General features: G+C 33.6%; 1 long non-coding RNA gene across 1 annotated transcript in view; it reads right to left on the reverse strand.

Annotated features, from left to right (window-relative positions):
- The window catches only part of LOC107552333 (uncharacterized), a 12,252-nt gene extending 4,163 nt beyond the window's left edge, over positions 1 to 8,089 (reverse strand). The window contains exons 1-2 of the long non-coding RNA XR_001604849.1: positions 8,030 to 8,089; positions 4,071 to 4,075 (exon numbers count right to left, since the gene is read on the reverse strand). This is a non-coding gene — a long non-coding RNA (uncharacterized lncRNA). The remainder of the gene's footprint in view (positions 1 to 4,070; positions 4,076 to 8,029) is intronic.
- Positions 8,090 to 10,529: the final 2,440 nt, after the last annotated feature.

A 10,529-nucleotide genomic window follows, 5' to 3' on the forward strand; every position in this document is an offset into this window, starting at 1 on the left:
TTGACTAATTCCAGTACAGAACCTATAGGATGTTGCGCATGCGCGACTGAACGAATCACTCCCCGAGACGACTCGTTCCTCCCGAGTCACATTAAAGATTAATTCAAAATGAACGAATCGTTCAAGAACGACCCAACACTACTTTTCTGAGCGATGAGCTTTGTAAAAATCAAACCGTTTCAGAAAGGCGGAGCATAAAGGAGAAACAATAATGTACAGTATCTGGAAAATAATGTGTTTTTTGAACTTTAAACCGCATAAACACATTTCATTACACCAAATACACAAAATAATGTTCTTTTTAGCAACATCATATGACCCCTTTAAATATATGTGTGTGTGTGTGTGTGTGTGTGTGAGAGAGAGAGAGAGAGAGAGAGAGAGCAGGTGGTTAGCTTTCCATATTAGTGTACAAAAACAGTACCTGGAACTTAATGAACATCGATAATTGAGCCAATTAAACCACAAAAAAGAATATCTAACAAATGCAAGGCTGCATTCCCTGGAATACAGTATCACAGTCCAATCGGAAGCTAAATAAAACCCACTCTCTCTCTCTCTCTCCGGTCCTTTATCCCTGGTTAGTGTGCTGGAATTTAATATGCGACTTTTGTTATTGGGAAAGTGGCACATATGTCTGGGCGCGCGCTGGTCGCAATATCTCTGTTAGTGTAGCTAATGCGATAAAGAAGGCAGGGGGCTATTCATCACCCTGGCCGCTCCCAATACGCTTTATTATTTTAATGCATTTCACAGCGATTAAAAATGATCTATCACCAGACCCCCGTCTGTATGTGTGAGTGTTTGAGGTGAGAGAAGTGTGTGTGTGTGTGTGTGTGTGTGATATAAATGCTATGCCAGTCAAAAGGTTTGGAACAGTAAGATTTTTAATGTTTTTTTAAAGAATTGCTCACCAAGCCTGTATTTATTTAATCCAAAGTACAGCAAAAACAGTAATATTGTGAAATATTTTTACTAATTAAAATAACTGTTTTCTATGTGAACATATTTTAAAATGTAATTTATTTCTGTGATCAAAACTGAATTTTCAGCATCATTACTCCAGTCTTCAGTGTCACATGATCCTTCAGAAATCATTCTAATATGCCGATTTGATGTTCAAGAAACATTTTTTTTATTATTATTATCAGTATTTAAAAACAGTTTAGTACATTTTTTCAGGTTTTCTTTGATGAAGATAGATCCAAAGATCAGCATTTATCTGAAATAAAAAGCTTTTAACATTATACATTATACCATTCAAAAGCTTGGAGTCAGTATACATTTTTTTTTTTGAAAGAAATGATAGAAATTAATACTTTTATTGAGCAGAGATGCTTTAAATTGATCTAAAGTGATGATAAAGACATTTATAACGTTACAAAAGATTCAGATAAATGCTGTTCTTCTGAACTTTCTATTCTTTCAAAGAAACCTGAAAAATTCTACTCAGCTGTTTTCAACATAATAATATTCAATTCAATTCAATTCAAGTTTATTTGTATAGCGCTTTTCACGATACAAATCGTTGCAAAGCAACTTTACAGCAAATTAAGTTTCTACAATATTTCAGAAATCATTCTAATATGCCGATTTGATGTTCAAGAAACATTTTTTTTAAATTATTATTATCAGTATTTAAAAACAGTTTAGTACATTTTTTCAGGTTTTCTTTGATGAAGATAGATCCAAAGATCAGCATTTATCTGAAATAAAAAGCTTTTAACATTATACATTATACCATTCAAAAGCTTGGAGTCAGTATACTTTTTTTTTTTTGAAAGAAATGATAGAAATTAATACTTTTATTGAGCAGAGATGCTTTAAATTGATCTAAAGTGATGATAAAGACATTTATAACGTTACAAAAGATTCAGATAAATGCTGTTCTTCTGAACTTTCTATTCTTTCAAAGAAACCTGAAAAATTCTACTCAGCTGTTTTCAACATAATAATATTCAATTCAATTCAATTCAAGTTTATTTGTATAGCGCTTTTCACGATACAAATCGTTGCAAAGCAACTTTACAGCAAATTAAGTTTCTACAATATTTAGTGGTAGCTTATCAGTGGTGACTGTCAGTTAATGTACATATGGCAGAAATGTACGGAAAAATCAATTAAAGACGTAATCAAACAGACGATGAACACTATTAAGAGCAATTATTATATGATGCAATCAAACTTATAGCAAAATGTGGTAGTTTTGTATGTTGTTTCAGGGTTGGCATCATCTGAGGTCCTCTGAGGGGTTGGTATTAGTATTAGTATAATACTAATACTAATACTACTACTACTAATAATAAATGTTTTGAGCAGCAAATCAGAATATTAGAATGATTTCTGATGGATCATGACCGGAGTAAAGATGCTAAAAATTCAGCTTTGAAATCACAGGACTAAATTAATAGAAAACAGTTGTTTTAAATATTTAAATTATTTCAAAATTGTACAGTTTTTGCTGTACTTTGGATCAAATAAATGCAAAACTTTTGACTGTTAGTGTATATATATATACATACTTACACAAACACATACATTTTAAAAATGAGTCAATATAGAAAATAAATACATTATATTTTACTGATATATTTTTAATAATCATAATGATAAACTGTCTTGACACAGTGCCTATATATATATATATATAGTTAAATTATAGGTACCCTACCTTCATTTATTTTTATGTAAATTTTAGAATTTAATGTTTTAGGTTTAAAAACTTACTCAGACTTGCGTTTCTCAATGTCTGAACTGCAAGAACAAAGAAAACCAGCACAAACTCTTCCCCAGACCGAGGAATTGTGGGTAATATAATATTAACCTAAACCACAAAAAAAGACAGTATGCCATCTGGGCAATTAATTGGGATGCAACACCAATCATAATCATTCATTCTTTTTAGGGTATATATGAATGTAACCGTGGTGTGGAAGAGGAACAAGGAAAAGAGAAAGAGCAAGTTGTCAAATCTCCAGCGTTTGAATGGTTACCTAGACACGTTTTATTAGCTTGTCAAGTTAAATCAGTGTTTGATGTGAGGCGTGTCTGCGCTACAGATTAAACTCCTCAAATGACAAAAGTTTGAGATGTTTTACCTGATCATGTGGCTGAATGTAAAAACTCATTTCACACCGTGACAGTATGACTGGAATATAAATCATACTGTCTTTGCTCAGGGATGAGGATCCTGTTTATGAGTTTCTGAAAATCTATAAGAGGGAAGTTTTCACAGTGTTCTGAGAGTTACATTAAAGAACATCCTTCCTAATGTGGAAATAATATTAGCTTGCACAGAAACTGTTTCTAACATTACAATAATGTAAACGATACATCAAAATGAATGTTGAGATGATTACATTATTATTAATACAAACAAATTGAACACTGTAATGCTAACCTATAAACAGAATTCTATTCACATACAAAAAAATGGAAATTGCTTTTTTTTTGCAATGCACATTTTAAAAAATAAAATAAAATTGAATATTTTAACTCGTTTTATAAATAAAATAAAATTAATAAAATAAAATAAACAATTTTAAAGAGCAAAGCTAGGACAGCAAAATAAAATAAATTAATATAAAAATACAATTGTAAATAGCAAAATAAAAAAATTAAATTAAATAAATAATTGTAAATATAGAGACAGCAAAATAAAATAAAATAGTTGGGACAGTAAAATAAAATAAAAAAATAAAATGAAGTAAAATAATTAATTGTAAATATAGCAGGGACAGCAAAATAAAATTAAATAAATAATTTTAAACATAGCTAGAATAGCTAAATAAAATTAAAAAAGAAAAATAATAATAATATAAAAGAAAAAAAATTTATTTGTCGATTGTCAACATAGCTAGGATTGCAAAATAAAATAAAACAAATAAAGTAGCAAAATAAAATATTAGAGCATATATTTGTTTTCTGTGGTGGAACTTACTTTCATTCCATGAGTATTCAACAGGAACTCATTTGATCTGGTCATTGATGATTCTCCTAAAAAACAGCATACACACAGATACTATGATGTGTGCTACTTGTTTAATAATGAGTAAAGAAAAGCACAGTACTGAAACTCGTGGAGCGCAGCGCAGCCCTCACCCTCACACCCCTCGACAGCCTCTGAGAGGAACAATCTGCTGCGAGAGCCTGTCTGTGCCAACATCCGCTCTCCTCATGAGCGTGTGTCTGTCATCACTCGCATCTGTGTGTTTATGACAAAGTCTGAAGGAAACATAAGTGTTTCTTGTGTGTTGATAATGTGTTCTCCTTTTCTCAACAAGCCGTATGAAGCACGTCTGTAGCACAAACAGAGCAGCATGTGTTACGTTTAATGCTTAGAGTTAGAGCTTTGTTTAAAACATTAACCATGTGCATATAACATATAACTATACACAACCGGTCAAAGTTTGGAATAATTACAATTTTCTGTTGCTTTTGAAAGCCTCTTCTGCTCTCCAAGGCAGTAAAAAATTTGAAATATTTAGTGCTGTCAAACGATTAATCGCGATTAATCGCATCCAAAATACAAGTTTTGGTTTACATAATATATGTGTGTGGGCTGTGTTTATATATATTATGTATATATAAATACACACACATGCATGTATACATTTCGGAAAAATATGTTATTTTCATATATAAAATATATGTATATATAATATAAATTATATGAATATAAATATAGACGTAAATATTTTCAAAATATATAATGTATGTGTGTGTATTTATGTATGCTTATACTTATATATATTTATATATACATAATAAATATACACAGTACACACACTCCATTTTATGAACAAAAACTTTTATTTTGGATGCAATTAATCGCGATTAATCGTATGACAATACTAAAAATATTATTACAACTTAAAATAAATGTTCTCTATTTTAATATACTGTAAAATGTAATTTATTCCTGTAATCAAAGCTGAATTTTCAGCATCATTACTCCAGTCTTCAGTGTCACATGATCCTTCAGAAATCATTCTATGCTGATTTGCTGCTCAAGAAACATTTATCAATGTTGAAAACAGTTGTGCTGATTAATATTTTTGTGAACACAGTAATACATTTTATTTTTCAGGATTCCTTGACGAACAGAAAGTTCAAAAGAACAGTGTTTATTTGAAACAGAAATCTTGAGTTGTTGAAAAACAGCACAGAAATTTTGCCAAAATAAATTTTGCCTTTGGATATTTTCATGTCACCTAGTCAAACTCTGTTTCAGTTTAAAGTTTAACTGTTTTATCATTTCTGAATGTCTAGTATCTCATCTAGACATCTAATGAGAGTCTCATGGCCTGTCTTACATTTAAAGCTTCACATGAAGTAAGTGTGTGTGTGTGTGTGTGTGTGTGTGTGTGGGCGTGTATGACAGGTGGGTGTTCAGCAGGAGGGGCCGGTCAGGGTCACCCCCATCTGGGGAGCACAAACAAACACAGACACACACGACACGATCCAAACGCAAAGCAGAAGACATCAGTCCACTGAAGAGAGCGAGAGGGAGGGTGTTTCGCAGTTAATAATGTTTTGTGAGATGGTCAAATTGAGTTGTGTGGGCCGAGCTGGAGGGCTTTTATACAAGAACAGCTTGAGTAAGATAAACGACCCTCATTCACACACACACACACACTAACACATAACAATACCACACGGAAACAACGCAAGGGATCATCTTAAAAAGTTGAGCAATGAATGTGTGTGTGTGTGATGTTTCATAATTACATTCGCACACATCTAATAATCAAAGTTGGGCTGCAGACATCTCTGTGTTTCAGGCTGTTTTTTCTCTGAGTTTGATTGCTTCATCCACACCAGACCGCGACTCACTCCATTCCCTTCGGCCCTACAGGTCTGTTTTCACATTGTACCTGTGATGCCAAACAGAGCACATTTGCATCATTAATGTGAGTTTCACTAAAACTTTATATGTGCAAGAGATGCAAAGAATTGCAAGTTGCTCTCTGAACAGCTGTGAGATGTAAGTGTGAATTGTGCAATGATGCAAATTGTGTTATCATTAGCGATACACTTCTGCAAGTTATGCCGGATTTGGTTTCATGCCAATTTCAAAATGAACCAGAGTTCACACGATCCACATACCAGACCACCTTTTCAAATGGATTTGGGTATAGAAATCTGTTTTCATATCAACCAATGGATAAAATAAAATAGGATAGCAGAATAGCAAAATAAAATAAAAACCTATAAACAATCAGAAGAGCAAAATAAACCTAAAAACTAAAATAAACACTGTAAACAGTTAGGATAGAATAAAAACAAATATAAAATAAAATATTTAAAAATATATAATCCTACAATATAATAAGGCTAATCAAAGGCTAATCAAACAAATAAAATTACAATTTAAATTAAAAAAAAAATTTATAAACAGTTAAGATATCAAAACAAAAAATAATATAACCATTGTAAACAGTATATACAGATAACAGATAGCTAAATAAAGTAAAAAAAATCAAATAAAATCATTCAAAAAATGTTGAATTAAAAGGAATATATAATTGTTTTAGGAGTTTGTATGTATACAAACTCCTAAAACAGTTACAATAAAATAAAATAAAATAAAATAAACAATCATAAACAGTTAGGATAACAAAATAAAGAAATAAAATCAATTATTATAAACAATTTAAATAAAATAAAATAAATAATCCTTAAACAGTTTAGATAGCAAAATAAAACAAAAAATTAAGAATCGTAAATCATTAGAATACAGTATAAAAATGAACAATTACAACTGTAAACATAAGAAAACAAAAGAAAAAAAACAATGGAGACACAATTAAATGCGGATTACAGTCTTAGACATCACTTGATGACGTCCAAGAAAAAAAAAACAGTTGCTTTTTCTGCCAGAGCAAGCACGACAGGTGACAGAATTGTCATTTTTGGTGGAATCTCTTGACCTGTGAGTTTTCTTTGGATACAGAATCACATCCAGCTTCATTGCTGCTCATTTCATGCCTCATTCTCATGAAACACACACACAATATGAGCAGGAGGCCTGTCTTTGTTTGTGTGTGTGTGTGTGTGTGTGTGTGTGTGTGTGTGTGTGTGTGTGTGTGTGTGTGTGTGTGTGTGTGTGTGTGTGTGTGTGTGTGTGTGTGTGTGTGTGCGCGCCCTGGGGCCGGGCAGGTGGGCAGTGCTGCTTGACTGGTTGGCTGGTGTTTGGGGCAGACAGCCTCGGGTCTGAGGCCCAGCAGGCCGTGGGAAGCAGGGGGCTCGAGTAGGAGCTCTGCCAGGGCCGGGCGCAGCGAGGCTGGTGGCTGCTCCCCCTCCCTCACTCACTCGCTCACGGCCCCCCACGGTCAGCCCACAGGAGGGGTGAGGAGGTTAACAGCCAACGGTGACACACACAGGATAATCGGCTTTCATTAAGTGACCTACGCTCCACACACACGGAGACTGAACATACTCCATAAACCACACACACACACACACACACCAACCGTAATGAGGGGGGGGGGGGATGATTCCAAGGGCCCGACAAGGGAGAGGGGGCCTGGAACGTGATTTCTACTGAGGGAGACATAGCCCCCCACCCCGGAATGCAACTGCGGGGACCCCGGGTCAATATGCTGTTCAGGGGGTCCAGAAAGCATAGCGGCGCCCCTGGCCCCTGTACAATTAAACAGTCAATTGCGGCTGTAGCAATTAAAATTTAATGTGAAAATTAAGGAAAAGTGTCTATTCGCAGAATTACATTGCTTTTTACGCATTGTTTTTTTTTTCAGCGTTGAGCCTTATAACCAATCACACACGTTTCCATTGAACTTAGGAATGCTATGACCAATCAAAGACACTTAGATTAGTCAGCGCTGAAAACGCGCCAATGCAGACACAAAACACAAAAAAGTTTTTATATGTATTCTGTTAATCAACATGAATAATCATTAATTATTACAATATCAAGAGCAATATTCGACAATAACGATTGTTGTCATAATATTACAGCCCTATTAGCTCCAGTTTTTAAACATATAATTTAGATATAATTTTAAACATCAATTCCAGGGGGCAAAAATTGCCTCTTAATGTAAAAGGTAATTTCTGACCCTGCTCCCAACAGCTCTAAAATATTAATCATTTTTACCATAGTGATTTAGGGTAAGACAAAAACATGGTTTGGAAGATAGTAGGCCTAAACTTCTATGATGTACTCACTCATTATTACATTTTGTTCATTTCGAATAAGCAAACATATAAAAATATAAATACATATAAAATAAATAAATGTTTGTTTGCTGCAAGTTAGTTGCATTTCAAATTTTTATTAGTGTTTTCAATCTCACCATCTTATGACAGTCTTATGTCAGACTTGTGACCAACATTAAGAGCTTCTCATCGTCCACTTCAATGTTTCTGAAAACAAAAAACAGATTCTCGTATTTAAAATATTCTTCTAAACATTTCTTCCCTGATTATCTTCATTAGCCGTGCATTCTTCTTCAAACACATGTGTGCATTCTCTCTTTTCATCTCCTTTGTTCTGTTCATTCAGGCAGTGCTGTTTTCTTTCTGTTTAGCGGTGGACAAACCAGCCGTGCGCTCAACCATCACAGACCAGATGCATGTTCTCCATCGCTCTACATCCATCCGTCTCTACATATTCTGTCTGCCTCTCATTTCTCAGCTCAGTGCTAAAGCCCTCAAGGTGTCTGTAGAGTAATGTGAAGTGAATTATTGACTTCAGGTGTTGTGTTACATCAGAATAACTGATTCCTGATCAGTTCCTGATCAGCTCCATTTGTAAATTCTCTTGGTTATTGTCCTCATATCAGACGTATGCATGAAACATGCAATTCATAGCTGGAATGATTCAAGATTGTCTTTTGCCGGAGGGGTTAATGGAGCAGAAAACTCAAACTGCAACTGGATTCCTACTGCGACACACAAAGAGATGGCCTTTGAAGCCAGCATTGACATGCATTCTTCCATTCTAGCATGATTGACCAACTCAGAAATACAATAGAATCTCTTAATTTTTTTGAAATACCAAATTTTTTTGGTATTGAAATAAAGTTCAAACTTTAAATGAATTGTTTTAAACCCAAAAGTGAATCAAAGGAATAATTTACTCATTCTTCATATAAAACTAATGTGACTTTCTTTCATGCAACATACTTGTTGTTTTGTTTTTTATGTGTTTTTTCCCCCAAAAAGATTAAAGTGTATGCTTTTTCTCCATTTGAAATGAGTTGTATGGCCAATTTGATTATACTTATACTTGAGTTCAGTTGCTACCATAAATGATTAAGCTGAATTAATTGGATTTTTCTTTTTACAGTAATTGCATGTAAAAGCTTCAGGTAGAATGTTTATGTTGGACAAAATATATGCTAAAAGTTTTTTTTTCCCCCACATGCATAAGTGTTACAATCAAAATGCTATGCTTTGTTCCTGTGCATTATAGAAACAAGTCAGTAAATTCAGGGACAGCTGCATGCATGGGTACATAAATATACAAAAATAATGATCCCAAATTTCCAATAAAAGTAATATAGTAGTTTTGGGAGGGACGAATATCCTCGTACAGGACTCGTCCTCAGGCTGTGTAAATCTCTATAACCATTCGATATATTCATCTCCCACAGATTTCATTGTTTCTCTGAAATGAACGTTTCCAAATATGGATTTATTTCCAGCATTCAGATTTGTATTAGGGCAAAATTATGATGCATGGATCAGACAGTTGATTGAAACACCAGAGGGCTTTTTAAAATGTATTAATATGTCTGCACACAGCTGTTGAGACAGACATGACTGATGTTTCTGATAGATTTGAGGTTGTAAAAACTGGAAATGCTTGGATCATGTGATGAGCCTGAAAAAGGTTTTTATTTCTTTCCTTGAATAATTTCACTGTCTGAATCGGATTGATTTGGGGTTATTGTTTATGAACTACATTTTGTCTTGCCAGGACTATGCTTTAAGTTAGAGCTGTCTGCATCCAAATTGCATTAAAAGACACATGAGAACCATTTGGTGTCACTGATGGTACATTTGAATCTAAAGTATTATTATTGAATGAAGACTTAAATCTGTGTCTTTTCCTCATGCAAAGCTATTGCATGATTTCAGAGAACTTATAGTGCATAAGTCCTGTTTTCATTTGACATGATCTGTAACATGGGTTATGTTTTTCCATTACTTTAACTCGTCAAAGAATTCAACCAGTTTCAACTTCATTTAAGTTACACCAAAGTCAACTAGACACGTTTTTAAAACAAAAATGAATTGAAAGGACTTGTACAGTCAGTTTGATTATACTTCAAAATGTAAAGCAGCAACTAAACTTACGCTTTTAAGTTGAATTGGACACTTATTTCAGTGAGTTTGAAGAGCTTACCCTTCTGGAAAAAGTATAAAAATGAATGAATATCATTGTATTAAATGAAACACAAAGCAAGTGGCATTTAGCTTAAAGAAAGAAATGCAACTTTTAAGGTTCTTACGTTACAAATCTATAGCTCTACTGTTGAAACTGAAGACAAGAATTGCAA

This window comes from Sinocyclocheilus grahami, unplaced genomic scaffold (assembly GCF_001515645.1).
Source record: "Sinocyclocheilus grahami isolate Dianchi unplaced genomic scaffold, SAMN03320097.WGS_v1.1 scaffold447.1, whole genome shotgun sequence".
Classification (NCBI taxonomy): domain Eukaryota; kingdom Metazoa; phylum Chordata; class Actinopteri; order Cypriniformes; family Cyprinidae; genus Sinocyclocheilus; species Sinocyclocheilus grahami.